The sequence below is a fragment of the Natator depressus genome, chromosome 1 (genome assembly GCF_965152275.1).
Source record: "Natator depressus isolate rNatDep1 chromosome 1, rNatDep2.hap1, whole genome shotgun sequence".
Lineage (NCBI taxonomy): Eukaryota > Metazoa > Chordata > Testudines > Cheloniidae > Natator > Natator depressus.
In genome coordinates this window covers 231,406,342-231,433,219 of record NC_134234.1, presented here as the reverse complement: position 1 = coordinate 231,433,219, position 26,878 = coordinate 231,406,342, and the positions used below count along the sequence as shown (strand labels likewise).

The window sequence follows — 26,878 nt, the reverse complement described above, 5'->3', positions numbered from 1 at the left end:
TGCGATTAATCGGTTACAGATACAATTAAATTGCAACATGAAATATATGCCGAATGCAGGTAAAAAAGAGCATAAGACAGACAATTCCTTCCCTCCCCCCCCCAGGAGTACAGTCACAAATTTAATTGATGCATTATTTTTTTAACGAGCATCATCAGCATGGAAGCATGTCCTCTGGAATGGTGGCCGAAGCATGAAGGGACATATGAATGTTTAGCATATCTGGCATGTAAATACCTTGCAATGCTGGCTACAAAAGTGCCATGCAAATGCCTGTTCTCACTTTCAGGTGACATTGTAAATAAGAATTAGGCAGCAATATCTCCTGTAAATGTAAACAAAGTTGTTTGTCTTAGCAATTGGCAGAATAAGAAGTAGGAGTGAGTGGACTAGTACACTCCAAAGTTTTACACTGTTTTGTTTTTGAGTGCAGTTACGTAACCAAAAAAAATCTGCATTTGTAAGTTACACTTTCACAATAAAGAGATTGCACTTCTATACTTGTATAAGGTGAATTGAAAAATACTATTTCTTTTATCATTTTTACAGTGCAAATTTTTGTAATCAAAAATAATAATATAAAGTGAGCACTGTGTAACTTTGTATTCTGTGTTATAATTGAAATCAATATTGAAAATATAGAAAAATATCCAAAAATATTTAATAAATTTCAGTTGGTATTCTATTGTTATAAGTGATTAATCGTGATTAATTTTTTAAATTGCGATTAATTTTTTTGAGTTTTGCCCTACTATAAACATATCTCTGTGTTAAGCAGAGCAGTGATCTGAGTTGGAACTGGTAAGCTGGGGTGGACTGCTTCTTTGGAAGCAGTGAATCTGTGAATACTGTGAGCATCTAGTGGAACTGGACACTCTAGGGAGATGCTTGGAGGGCTCGAGGATTGGGACGTGCCAATTGCTAACCTATACAGTGACAATAGGGCTTGCAAGGAGGAGCGCTTGTGTTGTCCTTGGCCAGTGGAGTTCGGAGCTGACCCCTGGCAGGTACCTGACCCCTCATGCTCAGGGCAGGTGATGGTGAGGTGCCTCCCAACCCTGGGTACTCCTGGGGAGCGTCGCATATTACAGGGTAAAATACTATTGAGCATGAATAGGAGGAGAAAAATCTGGCCCCATGTGAGTAAAAGACTGTCACATACAATTTTTTTCTTTAAAAATAATTAAGGTAACTATTGTGTAATAAATTCTGGTGTAATCCTGAAAAATTCTGAGCACTCAGTGAGGTCAACAGGAGTTGTGTGTTCTCTGCAACTCTCCAGCTTGTATTCAACTCTCCCTTTGTATTCAAAAATGTAAATAGAGCACTGCGAAACACAAGTTTCAATTCTCTCTGTGTGTGTAAGTAAGTAAGTAAGTAAACTGTTCTTTTTAAATTGGTTTGCAAGGGGTCTCTCCTACTGAGATTGTTTTGAGTTTCGGAAACCACACAGTTTTCCCTGGCTTTGAACCAAAACCATAGGAAAACACCCCATTTCAAATGGTTTCTTACTGAAACCATAATTCCTCCCAGGCCTCCAAAGCTTGCTTTGTATCCCCTCATAATCTTCCCACTGCTATAGCTCATTGGGTGAAACTCTGGTTCACAGTCTGAACGTAATACTTGCTGCTTGCTTCTATAATGTGGTGAACCAGAAGCCAGTACCAAAATTCCCTTCAGCATTGTGGGATTTAGGTCTGATCCACAATGTTTGGCTCCAATCTCTAACTAATGTTACTGCGTATGAGTGTTCATATTCTCAGTCAAAGATGCGTGAAGAATCTTGCACCCTGCCTTGTTTAGCATTATCTGTTTTCTATGTCTGGTCTATACCAGAAAGTTGCATGGATTAACCTGAGGGGTAAATTTGAACTAATTTAGTTAAACTGCTGCAAACTCCTGTGTGGACACGGTCATATTTTGGTTTGTGTGGCTTTTTCCTCCCAGGTTAACTTAAGTTGGTTGTTAACAGGTTTAAGCTAAACTGAAGTAAGAGTGTTTGTATTGGTGTTACCTGAAGTTAGTAAGACAGTGTAACTTGCCCATATAGACAAGGTCCTACTTCCATGATCACATTTTGTGCTCTCACCAACGCCACAAATTTATACAGTTCCTCTGTAGCCACTTCTAAAAGCTGACAGCGGTGTTATTTTTCTTGTTGTTGATGAAAGTCTGTAATCAGTGGCTCAGCTTTTTAAAAAATGCCTATTCTTTGAATCGTACAATAAGATCATTAAAATATGAGAGAGTAAAAGCTGAGCTGCATAAACATCAAAGTTAGATCTAAGCCCCCAAATTTGGATCTGGATTTCAGGCATGTTCAGATTTGGAGTTTTGTATCAGCGTACTGCAGAGCTAAGACCCAGCAGAGCATTTCAGATCAAGAATTGTGTTGGGATTTCCAACATTGTTTGATGTGGGTTTATATTTTGACTTGTTCCATTAAGGGTAGCTGAACTTCCTCCAAATTTGGGGCTATTCATATCTGGGGTTTTGATTCAGGCCTCTCTCTAGAGGACAGGCAGTTCAGAGGTATGCACATGAGAGAAACTTTTTGCTTTCAAAGAAGACTTAGTTGCATTATATTTATGTCATGTTTTCTTTTTCATTTCCTCCATGAAACAGCTGATAAGTTGCAAGCACATGTGTCATTATCCAATGGGTGACTTTGGTCTGGAAACAATTAGATATTTGAAAGACTTGGGCAGAAAGTCAGAAGAACAAGGGATGGGGCAATTTGATCCTGATAAAATAAAGACTAAACACCCCTCCATCTTCATTCAATCTCCATCCAAAACTTAAACTGAATCTTTCTCAGTGTTTAAAATATAAATCATTTTCATTTTCAACTATTTGTTTCATCTTCTCTCATTTTTCTTCTTCTTGGTTCCAGACTGGATCAGAAGCAGAAGTACCAAAATACCACAAAAGAGCCTGTGCTTATGAAATTTCCTTAGTTTGGCAGACACCGGTTCACATAATTAGGATCTTGCATTATGATTTAAAATCAGCTAGTCACGGATTTATGAACAAAGAAAAAAGAAACAGTGCTTTAATATAGCTCCTTCATTGAAGTTTCTGACATATTGTATTGCTTTAAAAAAACTTCAGAGACGATCCTTGGTATCACCTCTTCTACAAGGGCATAGTGAGGCTTAATTCATTACTGTATGTAAGGCACTTTGAGATCCATGGATGGCACATCTTACATACAGAATCTTTAACCTTCAATGGAGACAGGTGTTATACGCTTGTTCTCATATGATTTTCCAGACTGGTTTCTCAACAAGTATTGTCCAGGTACATGCTGATAAACATCCAAATGGAACCTTCTGAGGTTCCATCTTCCACTGCTATTCTCAGGATCACAGAACTCAACCCATTAGGTCACATTGTCCCTCCTTTGGCATCCACCCCTCTTGCTATGAAAATGTGCATAATCTACATGCCAATGCTATGTAAGTGGAATTTTTTTCATATACTTTAAAAATGATATAGTAACATTTCAGTGATGTGAGTTAATAGATGAATGTTACATTACAGACATTTATAATATATAGTATTTAATGTTTTATACCATTTAACACAGTTCTATAACTAGCAAATAGAAATACAAAACACACATGTACCTTCAACGTGGGAATGTGCCACTTCCCGTTGCAGACTTCCAGAGTCTAATAGAGTACAGTGTTTGGAAATGTTCCCTGATGTTCATGTTAAATTTTCCTTACATTTGAAATGGTTTGGGTGGAACCTGTTGCTTTTCAAAACATCTAAATAATGCCCGTTTCTTCTCTAAAAGAAAACCAGTATCTTCTTTTAAAGGGACTTTGTTAAAACTATTCCATTTTTGTAAACTTCCTCTTATTTTTTTTTTAATACTCTCTTTTTTTCATTCAGTGCTTTTAATGAGTTTAGTAGAAGGGATAAGGAACCTATGAGCTGCCCTCAGACACCATTACTAGATCAATCACATACATCCCTTGGGAACTGGGCCTAGAACCCTGGTCTGTCATTTAAATAAATACAGATCACTATTATGTGAGCTAAAGTAGATCGCTGCTGAGGTGGGTAGTAGTAATTGCCTTATACTTTATCTCTATTGGCTAGCTACAAAAGGGGGACACAGCATATGCATATATGTACATGGCTAGTATGTTCTAGAGGGCCAGATGATTGGCATTGGTGAGGGCAGGATTGGAAATGATAGAATTCTATGGTCGAAATACAGTGCAGGGGGAGATAGGATGGAGCCATTCTTTAATAAAAACAAATGCTTTATGAATAATCCAAAATTCTAGAGTTTAGGACTTTAGTGCAGTGTGAAAGCTGCAGGGAAAAAAAATGTAACAAAGATTAGCCAAATACAGATCTTCAATTTTTACTCCATTTTTTAATTTAAAACTTGGGCAATGTCCCATTAATAGTGACCGTGCCTTAGTGAAAGTACTTCTGAAAAAATTTAGTCTCTGTTTATGAAAGATTGAAACTCTGTTGAAAAGAAACTGGTACTTTCACACTGTCATATACAAAACTCATGATGTGCCTACCAGTGAAGTGTAAAGAAAGCCTCAAGTGTTCATCCAAGAAAAACAGCACATGGATTTTGGTAGAAATGTCTCTGGGTTTACCCCTTTTATGGTTTCATATCATCTGTAAGTCTCAAACAGGAACAGAGAAAAAAATAAGACTGTGAAAGAATATGAAAGTCATGACATCTGTGGTGTTTCTAGATCTTTCAAGAAATATTATTTGAACTAATTTGAGCATACTTTGGAGGGAATTCTTATTACTGATAACTCAGTAAAACATATATTTTATAAATAATTGTGTTCAGAAAATATAAACAGTAGTAAATTAATAGTCTTGATTTAAAGCTCCTTGCTATCTCCCACTAGCTATTACCTCCTACTAATTGACCAATCATTCAATCAGTCTACTTACACAGCATTGTAGTATCTGACTGCCTCCCAGTGTTGGAACACTCAGTACTGCTTGGTTTCTCTTTGGAGTTACTTTGTGCTCTTTGATTCTATTCCGAGTTGCACTGGTGTAGATCCAGAGTTACTCCATTGACTTCAATAGAGTAATTCTGGATTTACATCAGTGCAACTCGGCATGGTTTCTCTCTGGAGTTACTCAGCTCTTTGATTCTATTCTGAGTTGCACTGATGTAGACCCAGAGTTACTCCATTGACTTTAATAGAGGAATTCTGGATTTATATCAGTCTAAGAGCAGAATCTGGCCCTTTGCTTCTAGTTCCCCATCTCTTTTTGTACTTCTTGGATTTTTTTGCTCTTTCTTGCTCTTTTTCTGTGTCCTGCTTTACCTCTCTCCCCTACCTCTTTGGGTGTAATCCAAAGTCCATTAAAATCACTGAGTCTTTCAATTGATTTCAGTTGATTTTGTATCAGGTAAGTTTTTTTCCATTTAGACCCTGATTCAGCAAGGTTCCCATGTACATCTCTAACTATGCCCCAGTGAGGACTATCTATGTGCTTTAATTTCCACACATGCTGAAGCACCTTGATGAATTGAGGTCCTACTCACTATATTTTCCTTTGTACCTCCTACTCAGAACTAGTTCTTTCTCAGTTTTTTCTTAGTGCAATATTCTCCCCTTCTGTTTGCACTGAAGATCTCTTGCATATTGTGTGCTTCATCCTTAGATATAACTTACTTAATGGCCTGATCCAACTTCTATTGAAGTGAGTGGAAAGAACCCCATTCATTTCCTTGGGATTTGGATCAGGCTCCAGATACACAGAGATCCGCATAATTGATGGGAGATTTGCGGTATGAAAAGTGTGACGTTATGCAGGGTCACTGTGTGTTTTTCTCTGTTTCTGCCTCTCTCTCAGATCATGGCATTCTCTCCCCATCTTCCAGAACCCCCGGCTCTGACGTCTTGCGTACGCTTGGCTTTTGCAAAAATAAATTCTCTGTGTTGTTACTGCTAGTACATTTCCTCTTTGTAGTAATGGTGGGAGCGCTTGTGTAGGCAAGGAGCTTTTTCACACTATTTTGCATAGGCCTGCTCTCCTTAGGTAGTTTCTTTAAAACATGGGGCACTACGAGCATGCAAGGAATTTTGCCTTGTATTCATGGCACAATTGTAATTCGATACATTTTCCTTTGTTTTTCTGTTTTTTCCAGTTTTGCAAACAGACGAGAATATAAAGGACAGAAGGAGTGGTGGCGTTTAACGTGGGAGACCCAGCAGGTAAGACTTGTATAACAACAAAGCATTTTTTGCTTTCTGAGTAACCATTTCTGGAATGCTGACTCTTGAATGAGAGGAAGGATGGTCCAATGGTTAGGGCACTAGCCTGGAAGGCCTGAGATTGAAGTTTAATTCCCTATTCCACCTTAGAATTCTGTTTTATCTTGGGCAAGTTACTTAGGCCTGTCTTAACCTAAAACTTGGATTGATCTAGCTATGTGTCTCACTGGTTTGAAAAATTAACCCCCTGAGACACACAGTTAAGCCAACCTACACCCAGGAGTAGCAACTGCTAGGTTGAGGGAAGAATTCTTCTATCAACCTAACTAACAATCTTCGAGCAGTGGATTTACTGCAGTGTCGGAAAAATCCTTTCAGTCACTATAGCAAGTGTCTACACTGCAACAGTGTAACTGCAGTGCTTGTAGTGTAGACATACTCTTACTCTGTGGCTCAGTTTCTCATCTGTTAAAAAAAGGGGAGGGGGTAATAGTATTTCTTTACCTCACAGGGTGTGTGTGATTGTATTACACATTAAAAATTGTGAGGTGCTCAAGTACTGTGGTAATAAGGGACATTTAAGTTAACTAAGGTAGATAGACTGGTAATTCCTAGACTGAGGCATAATTCAAATATCTTATCTATGTTGTGTGGGTAATTGGCTTGCTGTTTACATTTTGTTTTAAGAAGTTCCTTGTATCATTTCTATAGTTCACTGCAATAGACTCTTGTCCTGTTCTACATGTTTTTTTTAACTAATGTGGAGGAGACAAACCATACAGTCATGATACAGCACTTATCTTTATATTGCACACAAAAAACTATGTTAAAAAAGCATTAATAAGATTGTGAAGTCAAGCTCTCAAAAGTTAGGAAATGCCAGAATTAGGGTTGCCTGTGCAGGTACGAACTGTGATTTTTTTTTTTTCAGAGGCTTATAACTCCTCAGATTTAGGTGGATTTTCACAGAGATTACAAAAGAGACATCCCTGATTTTCAAAAAAAGCCCGCTCCCTTTGCCAAATTTCAGGTTTCTGCTCCAAAGAATAGGGGCACTAGAGCTTCTCAAAGAAAAGGTCTCAAGAATTTTTTAACATAGACAAAACAATTTTTTCCACTAGTCTAGCTCTCAAAAATGACTGAACCGTTTTGGCTGAAATTTTGAAAAAAAAATTTCAGGAAGAGGCAGACACACACCATGGAAAATCCCCCCCTCCTGGTTAAAGTTTGACAAAATTATAAGCAACTGAAAGTAGGGTCTTATAAATGATTGTGGTGGGCAATCTTAATAAATAAGTGGTGTTACCACTCCTGCCTATTATACATTTCCTGTGGTTTTTTCTTACTCAGACAAAGGAGGCTTAGGTTTTATCTGTGTAAAGTCTGCAGGATTTGGCCCTGATTTAAAAGACAGTACTTTATATATAAACAGGGTGCAAAGTTTCTGGTCTAGGAATAGCTGATATGGGCTATGATAGGATATAGAATAAGATGCTGAAATGCTTTCTTCATAGCATATTGTGACAACAGGAATTCCTGATTGCTTTCCCACCTACAAACTTGTAAACAAATGTTTGATGTACAGACATCCATGATAAGCAGGCTAGCACTAAAAGTTAACGTTATCACATTTGGAAGCCCCTGTAGTGTCCACCTGTTGTGTCCTGTCAGAAATATAGATTGTAAGCTCTTTTGGTGCTGGGGCTGAATTTTTGTTTTTTGTCCACGCTGGGCCTAACACAATGGTGCTCTGATCCTTTTTTGGGGTTCATAGGCACTATTATTATACAAGTAATAAATAACTCCCATGACTGAGATTTCAAAGGCACATAAAGCCAACTTGGTTCCATCCCAAAGTTCAAGGGAAGTTCTTTGTTGACAGAGGAATAAATAATTTCCTAAAGAGAAATAGTTTTGGTCAACAACTATAACAATAAAACTCAACAGTACAAACAAAATAAAATACTAAGCTGACCAAAGTCAAGTAGCTACAGAACTGTAGAAATAGTTTTCCAACTGCAAAATGTTCAGTGCTGGAACTTTTTGTATTTCAGTGTTTAAAGATTGTTTGTACCCTTATACAAGTTATATATGTAGGTGATGCATTTGTATTTACTTATTTAAGTTTGGAAATGATTCCGAGGAAGCTTGAAATTTCAAAATCACCTACTGTCATCTGGCATCACTTCATACCAGGTCAACATTATCTAACAATGTATGTTGGGTCATACATTTGGTATTGGCGCATAATTTTTGTGTAATTTCAGTTTAGATGTCTGCTAAGAGCTGTCAAGCTGCAGAAAAATCTTGAGCTGTCTGTTTCTACAGCCGTTGATCAGACTACCTTCCACACTCAAAAATATTTATAAAATAGCTTTTCAGATTTTCCTTTAAGTGACCATAAACTTGGCCCCCCCATACAATTGTTTTTACAATGAGGGATTTATTATCTATCTTGAATTTTGTTATCATTTAATATTTATATTACAATAGTGCTCAAGGGCCATAGTCAGAATTGGGTCTCATGTGCACTGTACAAACATATGAAGAGACAATCCCTGCTCCAAAATGCTTACAGCCTAAGCCAAGACAAGTGACATGTGAAGAGCGGAGAAGAGATACTGTCAAATATATATCATTTATATTTATACACCTGCAGTTCAATTTCACATTCTTTTCTTTGTAGTGTTAAGAAGAGATGGTGGTTTTATTGTTAATGACAGAAGAAAGGAGATGACACTACAGGGAATTTGAACCCTGTGGCTGAAATTGGCTGTATTTCTTTTTCATCAGCCAGACAAAGACTGAAAGGTTTTTTGTTTTTTCTGGGTAGGTCAGGAGGTTCCTCTTAAAGTCATTAAACAAACACATTTTCTAACCTTTCCCAAATAAGGCATGCATTTTTATGGCCTTTTCTCCGTTATAATTTTGTTATTGAACTAATGAAAACAAGGGACTAATAGCAACAGCATTAGCTGGGTATGGTTTTGCAAGCTTTGCTTGTGTAGCTGGGTTGAGGCACCTCAGTCCTGGCCTGCAGAATACATTGCTATTCCAGTCTCAGCTCTCTTTTGAGCTGAGTGGCTGATCAACCACATGCATTGGTTTTGTGATGTGAACATAAGATAATTAGAATGCGAGTGCGTGTTGGGTGAGGTTTGACTTTTAGTTTGGTAAATATTAACGTACTCAGATAAATTCTCCTCTGAGGCCAGTGTGATCCCATTGTCTATTACAGATGTATTTTCTGTCATCCTGAAAATTTGGGTCTATGTTGTGTGTGATGGTAGTGGGAGGTGGGTTGGGAGGAATATTACTTCCCCCTCCATCAAGTTCTCAAAGTGAAATCAACTGCTAGACTGGTAATGTGCAAGCTCGCAACATTTCAATGTATTTTGGTGTGCAGGTGTGAGAGAAAGGAAGCCTCCATTCTTGTGCATCATTTATTTTCTGTGTCATCCTGAATATTTAGAGTTATGTCTTTAATTTGCATACAGGGCTTTAGTTTCTCTTGTGTTAGTCTCTGTAAAAATCCATGACTGAGCAAGACTTGCCTGCAGCAAATGGTGGAAGGAGTATAGCAATGGGCACCTTTTGTGAGTGTTTGATCCATAGAAAAGGCGGATCTTATTTGTGGCTAGTGTAATGACCCCACATTGATGATGCTGCAGTATTGTAGGTTTTTCCCCCAGAATGATCCTATATTAGGGCGATTGCTATTGTACCTTTGTGGACTCTTGCTGCAAGAACCTTTCTGTCACCTAAGGGGAGTCCCAGAATCATGTTGTGTCACCAGAAAGATTCAGAGGCAAATTCTCTAACCCATTCTCTTTAGTTTGAACTACCCCAGCTATCAGCCAGTTGGCAAATAGTCTCTCAGATGCAACTGCCAGATGATGCACATTAGAGCAGCCCTGAGGCTGCTTTGATATGTGCTTGAGCCTGGGACCAAGCAGAAAATTAGGGAACAATAACAGCAGGAGCTGGACACAGCAGAGAATCTGGACCACATATTCTGTTTAGATTCTTGTTCTGGGAAGCACAGGTTTCGTTCTTAGTTTCTCACCCTGAGATTTCAATACAACAAATACACTGCCGTCCATTACCATGTTGGAAGACTTAGGGCTTGTCTACATGGCAAGCTAGGTGTGAATCTATAGTGCACCTGCTTGCTGTGCAGGAAAGCACACTCTGGGACTTTCACTGTGATGTAGCAGGGTCCACACAGGCTGTTACTGCTTGACAAGCTGGTGTGAGATTGACATTTAGGTTTGCTGCCCAGTAACTTTCTGTGTAGAAAGAAAAGGAGTACTAGTGGCACGTTAGAGACTAACCAATTTATTTGAGCATAAGCTTTCGTCAGCTACAGCTCACTTAGACAAGCCTTAGCTTTTGGGAATGCCCCTGTTTGTTAGGCAACCTATTGTCTAAAAACTGTCAATCAGTGTAAAGTTTGTGATGGTCAGCCAGCTGTACGAAATATAAGAGCAGAACAGACAACCAGTCAAATGTGAAATCTTCCTAAAAAAAAAAAATCTTTGGGAAGGGTGAGAGATGACGGCAGTATAAAGGTGGCAGGGAGAGTATTGTATGATAGGTGAGAAATGGTACAACATTAAAAATGATGCAGAACAACTATTCCTTATCTTTGAAATTGTATTTCAATTGCTGACAAGCTCATTCCCCATCAGGGTTGTCAGTGAGCTAATTGTATACAAGCATAGCTGGGTTTTTTTTCTTTTGAAGTTAAGGTCAGACTGTTCCTGACCATTTCCCCACTAGCAAATCTTTGCTTGCTTTCTGGATGATCCTTCACACTTGTTAATAGCCCTTCCGATTTCTTTTTAAAAGCATCTGACAAATCCATGCTGAAGATCAGTCTATCCCTGTACTGCCCCAACCACAGACAAGTGATGTCTAAAAACCTTCTTGTATTTCTTAATCTACTTCTTGCACACAGCTATCCTCTTTGGTAGGAGCATGATTTTCTGTCTGAAAACCAGATAATGGAGAAAATTGATTCAGCAGTCAGTAGCTCAAGCATTTCATTCATACCTTCCTGTGGGAATTCTAGTCACTTCTTCCAGTCCTTGTCTGTTGGATCAAGAATTCTAACCAACCTTTGCAGAGCTGGTCAAATTGAACTCTGTGTAGTCTTTCCCTTTGGGAAAACAAAGCAAAATTTACCTGAATTTCTGAAAAGGTTTGCCCTTTTTTTTGGCTTTCCAGCTTAAATGTGTGTTGACTTCTTGTATGTCTTTTCCCATTATTTGGGTCAAAGAATAAAGGAATTCTTCTCCTGGAAGGGGAAAACCTGATGTTTAGAAAAAGACAAGTCAAGAACTATACTTTGTCTTCTGCCTAAATACCACACACATGTTAAAAATGCTGGTTATATACCAAATCTGCCAATGTTCCATTCCTATCCTTTATAGTCAACAAAAGGATTGAGGAGCAAATGCATACCTTTAAGCACCTTTGGGCTGATTTTCAGAGGAACACACCAAACTCCCACGAAAGCTGAGGGAGTGTTGTGGGTGTCCTAGCACCTATGAAAATCAGGCTGGTCAAAAATGGTTTAAAAAAAAAAGTTCATTTTTTTAAAACTTTTTTCATGGAAAAAAAGATAAATCATATTTTAAAAATCTCCAGCGACCTCTCTGAAGCTGAGGTACTGGACGGAACATTCCTACTTCGTCTCCTGGGCCTCATACAGGGGCCTCATACAGTGACCTGTGACCCTGCTTTGGCACCTTCATCATTGCATCCCCCTCTCTGAAGGGCATAAATTGGCTTTTTAATGGCGGGGGGGGGAGGAACCACCTTATGGACCAAATCAAACAGCTTCTCTTCAGTTCTGAAACATAGAAAACATTCATAGCGCTTGCCTCATATTGGTGCTCATGTGAAAAATCTTTTTTTTATTCTTGAATATTGTAAATGCTTTTTTATGAGACATTAAACATATATTGATATAGTTGAGAAAGAGAGAACACATATTTGGCAAGAATGATGGGATGGTTATACACATTAGTGGCCAAAAATAATCTGATGCCCTTATTCCTGCACACTGAATATGGATTATGCTGAGGGTCTTTTGGAGCCAGGTGTCTGGCACAGTTGTTGTACAACTTCCCCTGAAGGAGGACTTTTACTACTTAGCACTGTTAGCTCACAGTGCATTTTTAGTGTGGTTTCCTCTAAGGGACACAAGATCCACCAGAAAGTTATCTGGATGATTCATAGAATCATCGGGTTAGAAGGGAAGGCCAGTGTAATCTGTTTTAACCCCCTGCCAAGATATTGTGTATAAACCATCCAAGACAAATGGCTATCCAGCCTCTTTTTGAAAACCTCCAGTGGATGAGCTTCCACAGCCTCCCTAAGCAGTCTGTTCCATTGCCCCACTGTTCTTACAGTTAGGAAATTTTTTCAGAGATTTAATCTAAATCTGCCATGCTGTAGTTTAAACCTATTGCCTCTTGTCCTGCCTTCTGTGGCAAGAGAGGACAACTTTTCTCCATCTTTTTTATGGCAACCTTCCAAGTATTTGAAGACCGCTATCTGCTGGTTGTTTGCCGCACAAACTCACCATAGAGTAGCTAAGACCATTTCCTCATATGGTATATGGAATATCAGTTACTACCATAGGCCCATTTATTCAGGGTTGAGAGAGAGAAAAAGGAGAATATTGTGCAAGGGCTTGCAAAATAATTCTTGGTCATAAGGCTTAGCACAAAGTGAAGCTCCAATAAAAGGGATTTCAAGTATTTTTTTTATTGTAAGCACAATTATAAGCTTTCCAGTTTAAATCTGACCCATCATACTGAAATGCTGTCACCAGTATCATTAGCAAGTAAAGTGTTGATAACGTAGTCAAATGCACAGCAGAGTTCTGGCTCTTAAGTGTCTGGACTGACTCCCAATATTAGGAATAGGAGTCAAACTGCCATCACTTCTCCTGTGCTAACAGACACCCCACCATTAGCAGTCTGAAGGCAATTTTAATAAAATACATAGCCCTGCTGAGTTGGTCTTGAAAGATAAATAAGCAATGTGGAAAAGAAGCTTTTGTTTAAAAGTAATTATTTAAACTATGCATTACAGGTAATTTTCCTTTACCAGCAAAGCAAATGCTATCAGAATTTCAATAATGGTTTAGGTTACTTACCTAGATAGCATGATGATGTCATTTTCAGGAGCCTAAAATGCTGTTTTCTTTTCATTTCTGTCAAAAATAAGGGTAAATTAGACCAAAATAAACATGTAGACATGGTTTGTATGCAACATATATTTGTGAACCAGTGTTTTGTTTCCCAGTATTTTTATGGTAATATAACAATCTAATAGATAGTTTCATAAACTGCAGGCTTGATTTATGAGCCAAGCTTAAAAAGGTGGGGTGAAGAGCATCTTTTTATTTTTCATTTTGTGTAAACATGCCACATTTCAGCTTTAATAAAAAAGCCATTCTTTAAAAATGTTTGTTGGTAGTAAACCACAGCAGTGTGGGAACTTTAAAGAGAAAGTGTAAATAGAGCCAAACAGTCCGTGTCTCCACCACGATGTAACTGAGGAAAAAGCTGAGGTGTCTTATTTTATCAAAAGCTTTTATTTTCCAAAAAAAAAAAAAACCCCCAACCCTAAATAAAAAGTCAGCTTTTATTTCCCTTTTGTGGTTTCAGCACTGCTCATACAATGCAAAACTTCCAAATGACCACATAATGGTTTATTTTAAGGAATTTAAACAATGCCAGAGAGGAAAAGGAAAGCAAATGCTAAGCTTTTTTTTTCTTCAGAAAGTAAGTTCTCCGACCTTGAACTAAAAGGATGGGCATTTTGTTACATGTATTCATGCTCTGAGCAAAGAAAGATCACAAAGTCCCAGATGTTTAGTTCTGGATTTCAATGTTGTATCAAAGGGCATAATTATCTATTATGAAACTTTAATAGGAGTGGAAGTAAAGCCTAGTAGTTACAGCAGGGGACTGAGAGCTGTGGTCCCTGTGTTCTGTCACTGCCTCTTCCACAGACTCTCACTGTGGGACACTGGTAAAATCACTTCAACAATCACTTCAACTGGGAATTTCAAAGGCCCCTAAGAGGATTAGGTGTCCAACTGCCATTTAATGTCATGGGATTGGATGCCTCATTTTCTTAGGCTTCTTTGAAAATCCTCACCTTAATTCATTCATTATAAAATATGTGTATTAATAATAATTATTAATAACCTTATACTAGTGATAGCAGTGAGGTGTGAGTAGTGACCATGGAGATTCACAAAATACATATAAAACAAGGTCCCTGCACTGCTCACTTACAGTGATCATGGAACAAGCTCAGGGATTCACCTGTATGTATTCAGTTGCACGGTCCGCACTTACTTCAGATAGCTACAGAACACTGGATAATATTTGGAATGCAAGAAAGCATCAAAAGGAAGAGTGGTTGAATGGTTATGGTGCTAGCCTGGGGTTTGGAAGATCCAAGTACAATTCTCTGCTCTACCACAAACTTCCTTTGTGACCTTGGGCAAGTCACTTAGTCTCTCTGTGACTCAGGTCCCCATTTGTAAAATAGGGATAATAGCACTTGCCTACTTCACAGGCATGTTGGGAGAATAACTACATTGGAGATTATGAGGCACTAAGTATGGCAATGGGGGCCATATAGGTACTTTGGATAGATAAGAGATCAGAATAAATAGGTTTTACAAAACAAGGGCATAATAACTCATACCTATCCTCAGGAGTATTGTGAGGCTTAAATAAGATGTATAAGACTACTGTGAGATCCTCTGTTTGAAGGAGTGATATATACTCCTGGGGGAATTCTGCGCCACTGCGTACGCACAGAATTCATGTGTCCCACAGAATTTTATTTTGTTCTGCAGCAAATACATTCTGCCCCATAAGTGCTGCAGTTCCACCTTTCGCCCACCAGAGACCACTGTGCTGCCAGAACAGCCAACAGCATGAATGAAGCAGGCTGTACTTGTGCCACAGCAGCCTCTGGTGGGCAAAAGGTGGAACTGCAGCACTTATGGGGCAGTGTATTTTATGGGTGGGGGAGGGGAGAATTCTGTGTATGCGCAGTGGCACAGAATTCCTCCAGAAGTAGAAGTTCATCACAATACCTGGCCTGTGGAGCTGGTTGAGAACAGAGTGGGGCACAAAAAACCTGTTCCATACTTCTTCCCCCAACAACCCTCCAGGTTCACTCCAGGGTCCTTCCTTCTCCCTCACCTCCTCCATTACCTGTGACACTCCTAAGCATCTGCACTGCTTCTGATGGGTGCAGGAAATACAATTCCATATTGTAATTTAAATGAATTACTAAAAGTTCTGTATTAATATGTCTAGTAAGGAACCTATTTGTCAAAAAAAATTACCAGAATTTTTTTGGGGGTTTTTTGGTCTGTATTGTTAGACATAATTCCTGACAGATATTTTGAAATAAATTACCAAAATAATTGAAACTGGCATGATTATATCGTGTTAATTTGACAAATAAAGTATGCAGAATTTTGCAGAATTTTTATTTTTTTGGCGCAGATTTCCCCCAGGAGTAGAATTATATGCATTATTAACATGTCTTCTTTCACACTGAATTTTACTGGTTCACATAATCAACATAGTAATTTAAACTGTGAAAGGTTAAGTTTTGTCAAGTCTTCTGAAGGTTTGACCCATTTTCAAGAAATATTGGTCCTAGATCTATTTTTGTTTTTCTCTCCATTTTGAAAGTAGGTCATTTTTTTGCCCTAAAACCATACCCTACGAATTTCAGCTGCTGTCACTTAAGCCAGCGTTTCTCAAACTGGGGGAATCCCGGGGGGTCATGGTATTGCCACTCTTACTTCTGCGCTGCCTTCAGAGCTGGGTGGCCAGAGACTGGTGGCTGCTGGCCGGGCGCCCAGCTCTGAAGGCAGTGCCACCACCAGTGGCAGGATATGGGGGCAGATTGTCACAGTTAGGAAGGGGGGTCATCACAGCCTGAAGTATTTTCAAAGGGGAGCCCAGCAAAAGAAGTTTGAGAACCCCTGACTTAAGCTGTTGTATCAAGGTGTGACCCTTCCTGCCTGATGAGCCAAAGCACTTTGTTGAAACTAGGGTAGCATAGTGATGATTTGGAATGGGCAGGCAGAAAGCAAACTGCTATCACTTGACTGCAGTGAGAGCCGAAGTTTTGTCTCCAGCAAGAGACAGGAGCCAAGATCCTGTCTCCCATTTTCTAATTTTAGTAGAACCCTTGGCACCGATCTCACCTAGACAGACTATTGTTGTTTCTGCCCAGCACAATCTGCTGCAACAGTTTCTGTCCAAGTTACTCAACTCACTTTCTCTCCTGCTTTCAGGAAATGGTGTGTCTGGAGGGAGTGAGGGCAGAAGGGACAGACTCCTAATGTATTTCACAAGCTAAGTTGTAAAATTTCAAAGCATATTTTAATTAGTAAAACAATGCTGCGGTAACCATCTAAATGTTAAGACTTGTTTGGTAGGGGTTTTACTGGTGAACACAGTGATTGATTTAGAAAGTCTATTTGGAGTAGATTGTAACAAAGACCCTGTGACAAGGTTTAATGTGCTCTAGAGTCTAGCACATAAAAGGGTTCCTGCCTATCACATGGCTGATCTGCGGGCTGGTACAGAGGAGGCCTCCATATGGAAAGGAGGTGTCTTCACTCCTCCCAACTGTCTGAAACTGGAAAGCCTTTGGGTGATTATTACCCAGCAGTTTGAGTGAAATTGTTCTGGTTTTGAATGTTGTTTCTGGAAATAAAGCAAGCTCTGAGGAAAGGGATGTAAAGATACCGTAATTGTGACTTTTATTTTTTTCCTTCCTCATCTGGTGAGCCTGCATGCTGCTTTACAGGCCTGGATTCTGCAGTGTGTTCCATCTGGGCATCATTTGTGTCTATGTAGAACCCTTTGAACTCATAGTCGGAAAGATTCATCCGTGTGGCACTCATTGAAGGATAAAGGCCAAAATTATGTAGGGGTTACTTACATAATTATGTAAGTAATATAGTTATATAGGACTTTCATCCATAGATCTGAAAGGTGAGTAAGTGCTAGAATATTCCTTTTACAGATAGGGAAACTGGGGTATAGATGAGAGTTAGTCACTTGTTGAAGGCTGCTCAAATTATCACTAGCAGAGCCAGTAAGAGAACTTCTGATTCTTAGTTCTGCACATCATCAGCGAGAACCATGCCATGGCTCCTTGATCTGTTTGTGTGTGTGCTTGGGTGGAGCTTTCAAGTACTTTGAATGACATCCCTGAGATTTCACAGCCACCGAGAGCACTACAGCAAGTTAAAAATTATACCCTAACCGAATTGCTATTTTTTAAGTGCTTGGGTCTTGCTTGTCCAAAACACACAACGAGCAACTTATTTTTATTAATGTAAACAATTTATACTTGTTTTATTATAATACATTTTTACACTGAATAAAGTTTGGTACATCCTTTCTATAACTTCAACATATAGCGTAGAATAATCGGAATTACATATCCTGTATATGTGTAAGTAGTCTCTTTGCAGCTAATAATGTAACTGCTGTTGTGATATATTTGTCTATGTAGTAAAGTGTGTATGTGTGTATGTATGTGTGTATGTGTGTGTATATGTATAGTAAATTTAACAAATCCTACAACATACATTACTACTATTACATTTAATTCTTATTACAGTGCTTCATCGTCATAACAATGCAATATAAAATACAAACGGAAAGCTTAATGAAAGTCACTTGTGGGTATTACATAAAGAGCAATCAGGAATATCTTTCTGTCAAATGCCTTTGGCATAATCAGAGAAAAGAAGTCTTGCTTGGAACAGACAATATGGAAGAGTTGGTGCTTATCATACATTTCAAAAGTCATTTTTTTCCATCTCCGCTACAAGCCACACTTGCTTCAAGCACGTCTTGTTTGATGGAGGATAAGCTCTGTCTTTTTGGGAGGGTGTTACAGCTTTTATTTATAATTGTGTATGTGTTTAACTGCATGAGGCCATCGGTCAGTAAGAGCTAAGGCCCAGTAGCATTATTTCTATAAGTGGCCAATTTCTGCCCCCCTCATCCTTCCCATCAAGGAAGATGAAACGTCATAATTAAAATAGTGATTTCGCTTAAATAGTATCTTGGGAAGAAAGGGGGGGGAAAGAAAATAAGTTCTTTAAAATACTGGCAATTTTCCAAATGGCTGTGTTGAAATTTGTACTTGTCAGTTCCTAGCAGAGGTAAAAAGGGGAAAAAATAATTCAGTACAATATTATGTAGCTATGGATTAAATAATTAACGGTGAGCCAGTGTATCCTATTAGCATATTTGAATTCATTATTTCAACTGTTTGGTTTATGAGCCAGTGACTAGTGGTTTTAAGCATTTATTTTGTAGTCAAAACAGAAAAGAAGAGTGATAACCTTGCCACGCTAGTTTTATATTGTAATAAAAGCCTGGGTCTTTCTGAGTCTACACCAGGGTGTCAACTTGAGATGATCAAATAACACAGAAAGTAATCGGCAAGCATTTTTGTAATTAAAGTTCATGAGTTGAGTTTGCTGTTATTTGTGACATCAAGTTAATCATTTATGAGGATTTGAGGAGCTTCCAGGTATTCATAAAAAAAGACCATGAACCTTAAAAGTTTAATGACTTTTAGCACTCTGTCATTTACCTGAAAAAACTGTCACAACCATCGTTACTATTTTCCTTTTGAATGTGTGTTCTATCAAATCATGGATCAGAAACAATATCATGTGACTTTGGTGACCAATCATACCACCCGAATAGTAAACCAGAATGAACAGTTTTCCAACAGCACATATGCTGAAATTTGTTTGTAGGAACTATTCATCAATAACACAATACTCAGAGAAAACAAAATAAATCCTTAGACAGGAAAAGGCTAACTTCTGAACATATATTATTTGCAATTAGGACAGGACGGAGACTGTCTCTTACTTTACGTACAGACTGAGCACAGAGTGATGAGGTCCTGAACTCAGCTGGGGGCTTGAGATGCTACTGTAGTGCAAATTGATTATTATTATTATTATTATTCATTTTTCAGTCAACTCCAATATTAGCTGTCTTTCCTGGTGCATTCCAGGAGTTCTGTAGATTTGTTTTATTCCTTGTTTTCTTTTTCTGCTTGGGAGGGCTGCAAGTAACATTGCCGTAGGAAGGGTTGTTGATGATTCCATAAAGTACTGACTCAAGGTTTTTACCAATGATTGTTGAAGTTCATTAGCTTCAAGAACATTGAGTCATACATGGCCTTTGGCCCTGACTTGGCAAGATACTTGAGCACATACCTAACTTTAAGCACATAAGGAAGAATCCCATTGACTTCAATGGGATTACTCTTGTACTTACCATTAGAAATGCACTTAAGTGCCTCGCTGAATTCTAACATGTCCTAACGTGGTGCTAAGATGCACTCTAATGGTGAGGGTCTTTTGTATCAGACATAAAAATGAGCTTCTTTCACTAAATACCTTTTCTGTCAAAAATGTTGAGGGTTAGCCTGGTAAAATTCCAACCTGAGTAGTTCTTCTTTTGCTTATCTAAGTTTCTTCTGCAGTTTCAGTTGGATATGGTATTATTTACTTCTTGCCCTAAAAAATAAAATCATGCTGGTGCAGCATTCTGTTAACCATGTGCTGGACTTCACCTCAGAAGGGGCTGCATTTCAGTAGGAGTAAGTGAAGTGATGTGGAGGTGTGTGTGGAGGAGGGGTATGTAGTATATTGTAAAACTGTCAACAGTCCCTCAAAATGACAGGTCCTGTCTCTTGCATAAATGCGAGATCTCATGACTGTTTCTCACCATTTCCTCTTTCTCGTGTGTTGAGCTGGTATTGGTTTTGAACCGCAGAGTGTGGCTTCCCATTTTTTTATGCAAGCAAATGGATGGTCCCAACCCCCGAGAAATAAAATACGGTTATTTTCAATTTCTCCTAGAAAACTGTAGCTGAAGCTCATTTTTATTTTTGAAAATATACAAACCCTTTCCTGATGATCCGTGTATATACAGGTGATCAAATGGCAGAAAACGGGCAGTTTGTTGATGATAACAGCCCAAAGAATGGCAATTTTCTCCCAGTCATTGGCACTGTGGCAGTCTACACCAATGGAGTATCAGCCCCAGAGTTTTTATTAATTTATCTTCTGCAGGGTGAGCAGCATAAATGTCTCATCTCAAGGGTTTGGCTTGAGAGGATTGTTCTGAGGACTTCAAGTATTCGTCCAAAATCTCTGGGCTTTTGATGGTGCAGGGGTTATGGGTGCGGCAAGCCCTTCATCAATAACCACATCGTGAATAGAGAAAGGATAAAGAGATGGGGACTGCAAAGAAGTCCTCGTCACCACTTCCCCTCCTGACACCCTACGTTTTGCTGCCTGGATTCACATTAAAGTAGGGCATTTATTATGTTCCTACTTACTCTCTCTCTCTCTCCTTTGTAATTGATTTGTCAATTTCTTTTCAAATGGCAGACAGAAACCAGGGGTGTACAGAAAGGTGAAAGAAGTGGGGGAGCAGCTGCAAAGAGAATCTCAGGTGTTTCAGTTTTCCATTGTACATAGATAGTGTGATCAGTTGGCTAGAAGGACAATGGATATAAAGAAAAACATGCATGCATGTGGATTTTGGAAAGTGTGTGTGTGTAAAACTATAAACACTACTTCATTTAAAGAAATGAAAAGAAGTGGGCAGTCATAGACTTTATTCACACAACCCCTTCCTTCCCTCTTGCTTCGGGGGCGGGGGGTGAGGAGGATAATCTGTTTCAAAAACATTTCTCTTACTCTGTGAAATGATTTATAGAATGGGTGTGCTGTATACAAGAACTTTTATTGGCCGCCTTTCCAGTGAATTAGGGCCCTATTTGACAAAAAATTATGTCAACACTGTTTTTGCAGCCATGCCAGTCTTCCGTGGTGCGGAAGTCAAATGTAAATTCTATCTGAATTGGGCCCTTATAGAAGCAGTGTTCAAACAACCTGTGAAGAGAAGAGAAACCATTCAGACTGTGGGCCTGTGTGTGTGCTTCAAAGTCCTTCGATCATTGCTATAATTCTCTGAAAGCAAGGTAATAAAACTTCCCATTGACTTGCATTTGTGTGTGCTTTGAGCATATATTTACAGTCTACCATCAGCAAATTAAAAATCAATTAAAATCCATAGAAACAACCAAAGTTGTATATTTCTTTTTTGCTGGTAAAGATTTTTCTGAAAGATTTTACATTAGTACTCGCTGCTGAGTATTATAGAAGATAATAAACAAGATTCAGTGAAAGTCTATATGTCTTTAACTTCATGGAATCTCTGCTCAGAATTTGCATGCCCTCACCTGGGAATTTGTGAAATCCACCTGACTGAACCCAAGATATTAAAAACTCTCAGATATTATAGTAATAATGCTGTTATAAGAATCTGGGAAAACAGCACTTAATCTAAATGATGAAATAATAAGTTTAATATCAGTAATTAAAATTTAAAACAAACTTTAGTGCCACAAATATACAAAGAAGTTTTGATTTGTACTGAGGCTTTTTCTTAATAAACCTAAAAGATAAACTTAGTATTGTGTTCCATATGACTCTTGTAGAACTCAGAGAGAGGCTGCATGGTCCAGTGGATAGGGTACTGGACTGGGAATCAGGAGACCTGGTGCTGTCACTCACCCATCATGTGACCTTTCTTCGTGTCTGTTTCACCTTTCATCCTTTGTGAGTCTTGTGTATTTAGACTATCAAGTCTTCAGGGCAGGGACTGTCTTACTTATTTGAAGAGTACGTAACACCATGGGATCCCAATCACTAGGGAGGCATCTAGGCACTACTGTAATACAAATAACTACTAATTATAATCATTATCATTAAAATATTAGTGTTCTATATGAAGGCTATAAACTCAATTCTTTCTCTGTTTTTATCCCTTGTTTATATTTTATATCTCATGAAATTAATAGGTTAACTCTGATAGCTAGAGGAGCCATGGCTTTTGTGTGTTACACAAGTGCAATTCTACAATTAACTTGAATGGAACAAAAAACTAGGCTGTTGCATCCCTTTATTAAGCTACTCTTTCAAACAAGGAATTCCCCCCCCCCAATCTTATTGCAAATTTTTAAAATTTCTTAAACAAACACTCTTTTCACAGTGACAAGTGAACAAAGACTCAGACATTGCCGGCAAATAACACATCAGATGTACTTCTGAGTAGGTATTGCTAACCCTAACACAGGAGGTTCCTCAAGCAATAATTATATTGAAATGCCAGTATAACCCTTGTGACAGCGTCGGGCCAGATGGCTACAGGAGAGTGATAGAAGGCAGATATATTAGCCCCAGGCTGAGTAGGTCCCTTTTCCCTGGGTAAGGTAACAGGGAAGGTTCCAGAACAATCCAGAACCTTCTGGAGACAATTAAGACAGGCTGATTAGAACACTTGCAGCCAATCAAGAAGCTGCTAGAATCAATTAAGATAGGCTAATCAGGGCACCTGGGTTTTAAAAAGGAGCTCACTTCAGTTTGTGGTGTGCGTGTGAGGAGCTGGGAGCAAGAGGCACTAGGAGCTGAGAGTGAGAACGCAGACTGTTGGAGGACTGAGGTGTACAAACATTAGACACCAGGAGGAAGGTCCTATGGTGAGGATAAAGAAGGTGTTGGGAGGAGACCATGGGGAAGTAGCCCAGGGAGTTGTAGCTGTTGCACAGCTGTTCCAGGAGGCACTCTAGACAGCTGCATTCCACAGGGCCCTGGGCTGGAACCCGGAGTAGAGGGCGGGCCCGGGTTCCCCCCAAATCCTCCCAACTCCTGGTGAGACACAGGAGGAGTTGACCTGGACTGTGGGTTCAGAAAAACAGCCAAGCTGAGGGCTTCCGTGAAGCTCCAAGGCGAGCAAATCCGCCAATAAGCGCAAGCCCCACCAAGGTAGAGCAGGAACTTTGTCACACCCTACTTTCCCTTTTATCCCTATATACAGAATCATAGAAATGTAGAGCTGGATGGACTCCCAGAGTTAATCTACTGCATCCCCCCACACTAAGTCGGGTCCAAGTATACCTAGACCATTCCTGACAGATATTTCTCCAGCCTGTTCTAAAAAAAACCTCTAGTGAGGGGGGTTCCACAACATTTTTGGTAACCTATTCCAGTACTTAACTATCCTGTATAGTTACAAAGTTTTCCCCCTTCATATCTGATTTCTTGCCCTACCTGCAGTGGACATGGAGAACAACTGATCACTGTCCTCTTTATAAATAGCCATATTTGAAGACTGTTGTAAGGTTCCCCCTTCAGTCTTCTTTTCTCAAGGCTAAACATGCTCTATTTTTTTCTTTTTTTACCCTTTCTTCACAGGTCAGGTTGTGTCAGCCTTTTATCATTTTTGTTGCTCTCCTCTGGACTCTCGCCAATTTGTCCACACCACATCTTTTCTAAAGCATGGCAACCAGAACTGGACACAGTACTCCAGTGAAGGCCTCACCATTGCCAGTTAGAGTGGAGTTATTGTGTCTTGTGTTTTACCTATGACACTGCTGTTAATACATTCCACAATTATATTTGCCTTTTCCCATCCCATATATTCTCAAATGGTCTTGGAGCAAAATTCTGGACCCACTGAAACCGGTGGCAGTAGTCCCATTGATGTCAATACAACCAGGATTTCAACCTTGGAATGTGAGAGGAAATTTTATGGTGCTTGGCCACATTATGATACCCTTCTGTAAGCTAACTAGTACCTTTGGGCTCTGATTCAGAAAAGCACTTCTGCACATGCTTACTTGAGGCATGTGCTTAAATCCTATTGATTTGGTAAACAGGGATGTTTTCCTGACTTGGGTCTTTATTCCATGAATGGTCCCATTGAATAAGACTACTCGTTGAGTGAAATACTACTTAGCATGAGTAAGGATGTCAGAATCTACCCCCATAGTAATTTCTTTCAGAAAAAAAGAAAGTAAACTAAACTAATTATGTTTTCAATATTATTCTTGAATTTGAGCAGTTGTATTTCAAAGTAAAGTTTTGGTTCCTGAATTTCTGAGTTAGTGTAACATAAAATATTAATGACCTCTTATAGCCATGCTCTCCTATTTCAGCACTTTCATAGAATATCATTCCTCCTTTTAGATATCTGACATTTCCGTTTGTGATAAGTCAGAGGGGGGATACTCCCTTTTGTGGACACGCAGCCAGCCAGTTGGCTATGGAATCCCTCTTGGTGGTGGTTCTCTAATTGCTTTACCTGTAAAGGGTTAACAAGCCCACAGGTAAAAGAGGCTTAAAAGGAGTGGGCACCTGACCAAAAGAGCCAATGGGAGGGCTAGAACTTTTTAAAATTGGGAAAAACTTACCCTTGTCTGTGGTGGTGGTGTTCTCTGGGAAAGTGGGGAACAGGGAGCAGTTATGCTGTGAGAAGCTTTAAGCCAGGTATGAAATACCATCAGATCATACCTAGAGATTGCTTATCTGAAACCCCAGAAATGTAAGTAAATTAGGGAATGTCTAGGAAACGCAGCCACTGGGAGCTGCGGGGGGGCGTGTCTACGAATGGTTAATGTAAACAAAATGTCTCATGGCCCACCAGCGGATTACCCTGATGGGCTGCGTGCCAAAGGTTGCTGACCCCTGTCCTAGTGTATAGTTAGGCTTGGCAGAATTCAGTTTTTATAATTTTGTAGGATAATATCAATGTTTATATTGAAGCATTGTTTTAAGATTTGTATCCATTTAAATTTTCACAGTTGTGCAAAATTATGGGTTTTAAGCATTTACTTTTATTTTTATCGATTTAAATTTTAACAGTTGCCGAAAATTGTCAGGAGAGGGGGGTGAGGTGCCAGGCAATAATTATTTAACGTCTGTTGACATTGTGGAAGTCTTTGCCAGAGGATATTGTGAAGGCCAAGACTATAACAGAGTTAAAAAAAAAAAAAACCCTAGATAAGTTCATGCAGGATAGGTCCATCCCTGGCTGTTAGACAGGATGTGCAGGGATGCAAAACCATGCTCTGAAGTGTCCATAGCCTCTGTTTGCCAGAAGCTGGGAATGGGCAACAGGGGATGGATCACTTGATGATTACCTGTTCTGTTCATTCCCTCTGGGGCACCTGGCATTGGCTGCTGTTGGAAGACAGGATACTGGACTAAATGGACCATTGGTCTGACCCAGTATGGCCGTTTTTCTGTTTTTATGTTGTTCAAAGAATTAAAGGTTTATAACAGTTAAAACACAAATTGTCATTGTCGTATGTCAAAATATACAAAATAAATATCCTTAAATCAAACTCTAAGGAGTTCTCAAGCAGCATTTTTCTTACTTTGCCTATCTGTAAATTTTTGTTATAATCAATAGAAATATTTTATCAGTTTGTGTGTATATGGTGAAACTGACAATCACCAGCATTTACCAATAAAAATCTAAACCTTCTAAACCCACAGATAATGCAGTCTCACATCTTTGTCAAGTCCATTGTCCAGATTCTAAACTTGTATGGGTGGTTCCCCCCCACCCCATAACACCAGTTACACCTGTGAGCTCTATGAGGGCCTGATCAATGCCCATGAAATTTAGTGGAAGTCTTCCCATAGATTTCAGTGGCCATTGGATTAGACACTAAAGGAATAAATAATATTATTAAAGATGTGGTCCCTGCCCGGAAGAATTTATTGTCTAAGCATGAACAAAATATAGCAGGTGATGAGAGACAACACAAGAGTACGTGGAGTGGGAGGACAAGAGTCAGATAAATACGAATATATGGAGGGTTTGGTTAGTTCTACATGTGTTCTGGTGAAGTTTGCTGTAGTTTAGAATTAATGATGTTCTTCCTGAGAGTATTCACTTCTTTTGCAGGCATGGTTGGTTGTTTAAGTTAACGTTAGTGTATACTAGTGTACTGCCCTTATGGGGACCACAACATTCATGGGTAGTGGGTGTGGATAGGCAGGGGGCACGGAATTGGGGTCTGCGATTTAATATCAGAAGATTGTGTTTTGTGTGATGATCATCTCTTGGGCACAATAAGTCTGACCACTTCTTAGCTAACATGCCCAGTCTTCCTACTAAGCATTGAGAATAATGGTTCCCATATTTTACAGAAACTGAATTCTCTTGCCTCTTTCCCATTTCTTTTTTTACTGCATCATGTAATCAGCCATCTCCCCACAAATCATAGTTTGGGAAGTTCTGAAACTACACTGATGTCACCTTCCACAGTATTGAGTGGCCCCTCTGTGTGACCAGAGGTAATACTAACTGCCCACCAGAGGAGTTAGCTCAGAGTGAGACAGACAGCTAGTAAGGAGTTTGTAGCTGTCCTAGTGTCCTCAGTGATCACCATGAGGGCAGTGCTCCCTATAGCTGTGAACTGGGTTCTCCCCAGAAATCAAAGAACCTATGGCTATGTCTTTTTTTTTTCTTAGACCTCTCTGGATTTCTGAATAATCGTTGATCTCTAGGAAGAATTACAAACAAACTTTCAGTCCCAGAATTTATTATTTTATTTAGTTTACATTTTCAAGGCTATCCACCTAATGAAAAGGAATGGATTTTTTAAAGTAATTTGAGATTCTACTTGACATTTCTAGGGCAGGAGCGGGAGAATGGCTTGGATTTTACAGACCGGTAAAG

At 39.1% G+C, this 26,878-nt stretch overlaps 1 protein-coding gene across 2 annotated transcripts in view; it reads left to right on the top strand.

Moving 5' to 3' along the window:
- The window catches only part of SOX5 (SRY-box transcription factor 5), a 606,300-nt gene that overhangs the window by 42,053 nt on the left and 537,369 nt on the right, over positions 1 to 26,878 (top strand). For both annotated transcript variants that reach the window (XM_074937768.1, XM_074937807.1), the window contains exon 2: positions 6,158 to 6,224. The gene's annotated coding sequence lies outside the window, so the exon portion shown is untranslated. The remainder of the gene's footprint in view (positions 1 to 6,157; positions 6,225 to 26,878) is intronic.